This window comes from Sturnira hondurensis, unplaced genomic scaffold, assembly GCF_014824575.4.
Source record: "Sturnira hondurensis isolate 20B ecotype Veracruz unplaced genomic scaffold, ASM1482457v3 Scaffold0022201, whole genome shotgun sequence".
Lineage (NCBI taxonomy): Eukaryota > Metazoa > Chordata > Mammalia > Chiroptera > Phyllostomidae > Sturnira > Sturnira hondurensis.
The window spans coordinates 8,797,521-8,800,347 of NW_028094832.1; positions in this window are offsets into that span (position 1 = coordinate 8,797,521).

The following is a 2,827-nucleotide window of genomic DNA, read 5'->3' on the forward strand; positions in this document are numbered from 1 at the left end:
GCTTGAGCACACGCACTCACACACCTTTGTCTGGCGCCTTTCCTACCCACTCTTCTTACTGTTACTCCAGGGAGAGCTGGTGCCCAGGACAAAAATGGAAGCTTTCTAAAAACTTCCATAATTTGAGCACACTCTTAAAACCTTTCTCTGAGCCACGGGGAATTGTGACCCATTATTGAAACATGTGTGAACAGAACATGCAGACTTCTATCTGCCACTTTTTGAGACTGAGAGATAAAATATCTTTATATTTTTCTTTATATTTTTGTCTCTTTTCGTAAGAAAGTTGGTGATGANCACACACACCTTTCTCTGGCGCCTTTCCTACCCACTCTTCTTACTGTTACTCCAGGGAGAGCTGGTGCCCAGGACAAAAATGGAAGCTTTCTAAAAACTTCCATAATTTGAGCACACTCTTAAAACCTTTCTCTGAGCCACGGGGAATTGTGACCCATTATTGAAATATGTGTGAACAGAACATGCAGACTTCTATCTGCCACTTTTTGAGACTGAGAGATAAAATATCTATATTTTTCTAAACTCTTGTTCATTTTTCCCTTGTCTCTTTTCGTAAGAAAGTTGGTGATGACATGCCATAGAAGAAGACTAGCAAAGAGAATTAAAATGGTTCTAGATTGCAGTTGGTAATGGGCACCTTCTACCACTCTGTGCTGTAGAGAGGAGAGTCTAAGCATGGCTTCCCAGGAAAATGACAATGCTTCTAAAACACAATCCAAGTTCTAACAAATCTAGTTTAATCAGCTCCAGCTCTGATGCTTTGCACTTAGTAGTGCTTGTACCAGTATCTGTTTCATTCTTTTAACAAAATAACATTGTTTTGATGAAATGTCTGTGCCTCAGTGGTCCATCCATATTTTGCACAGCAACTTCAGATGGGGGCATTCATAGCAATCATGATGGTCATTGCCATCCTGAACGGTCTACAAAAGAGGAGCATCCCCAATGCTGAAACTTCTCTCAGGGAACTTTCTGTAGATTTGGGGAGTTACAGGACTCTCTGCATACCTCAGCCTTCAACATACTTTATTGGGAAAGAGTGGACCCCTATTTTCAAGGAAAACATTGAAGCCAGGTCATGTTTTCGGTGGAGGAGACCAAGAAGTTGACAATAAGCAGATAGGGCAACGACCCCCACCCCCAACTCCTTTTCAGTCACGTTTTCCCCCCTTCTATCTTCTCTCTGTCTTGAGGTGGGTCATCCGGCAATAAGTAAATCAAACATTTTCTAGAAGTCTTAAGCCACTTCTCTGGAAACCAAGCAGTTACAATTTGAAAGAACCACTGTACAGCTCCAACTTGCTAGCAAAAACCGCAGTTAGGAGACAGAGCAAAATTTCCAAAACTGTTCACTTTCCTTCTAAAAGTGAGAAACACTTCCTAATCTAGAGGACTAATTGGACCTCTGATTCTTGGAAGATTGATTTTAGAGTTGGCACGTTGGGACTTGAAACATTCATGACCTTTTTCTGAGAAGGAACACTCGTACCTGGACTGTGATTCTGTTCCCTGCCTTTGAGATAAACTTACTTTCATTTATAGGGTCAATCCTTAACCTTCGGAGTCGTCAAATGAGTTGCCAAATGGAGGCAGGGTGTGGGTGTGTTCCCTTTTTTAAAACACCAACTGCGAGACCCAGTTGGAAGTCTAGCAAACTTGACTCTTCTGTTTGGTTCCCTCGTTCCCTCCTGGAATTTTGCCCTCTCACCTACCTGAGACGTTAATTGTAATTCTAGCTCTGATATCAATAGTCCCTCTTAGGGTTCAATTTTTCTCTTCTGAATATAAGCAGATATTGCAATGACATGATTAATAAGGCCTCTTGGTTGCTAACAGTCGATGATGACATGGGGTTTGCAGGACCCTAGGTGACTTTCTCAGGCCACCATTCTCTTAGATTCCCACGTACCTGACTCTGGAGCTGTGCAATGTAGTGGCCCCATGTGGGTTTGTTTGAAAGGTGTGACCAAATTTCACCTCAGCTGTAAGAATCCTTCCTTTCCAGCTGCTTTGAAATGTTGCCACTGGAGACCCAAGTTTAAATATTATTCTCTCCTGTATGATTTTTAGACAGATAACACATTAAATCATTAACAAGTTATGGGAATTGTTTTTATTTCCTCCATGACGGGAAGACCCTAGAGAAGTATGAGAACTCAGGGCAGATGGTGTAAGGGAAGAAAATCTTTTCTGTCCCCTACTAGAAGTTTTGAGGATGGGCCTGAGGGTTACGCTAATAGATTGATTAATAGGAGAGAAACATACACATTTTAAACAATATTGTTATGTGCACACAGGAGTCTTCAAAACGAAAATGAAGACCCAAAGAAGCCATGAGGTCCCAAAGCTTATACGACTTTTTAAACACAGAATGAGAAATTGTGGAGATGTGAAAAGACAAAGGGGCTGGGGCTAAAGGTAGGAAATTGTGGGATGGTGACAAAGAAACATAAAAGAAATGAATGGAAAATCAAGTTTATTTTAGTAAGTTTGTTTGTACAAGGCCATTTTTGCTTAGACTCCCAGTCTTTAGTGATAAGAACATTCTTCGTTTCCTGGCAAAATAAGGGCACCTTTTTTGGGGGAAATCTACTCACCCACTTTTAGGTAGAAAGGGGGAGGTCAGAGAGCCCTTCATCTGCTGTTTCTCAAGTGCCTTCAGCTCAAAGTAATCAAGATGCCAAAGCGGAATATTTTGGGGTTCCTTGTCTGAACCCCTTTGCTGAAGAGGCGGTACTAGTAAGGAAAGGATGGTTAAATAAAGGGGTTTGAACCAAAAGTAACTTAAATCAAGTCTTGGATCTACTAA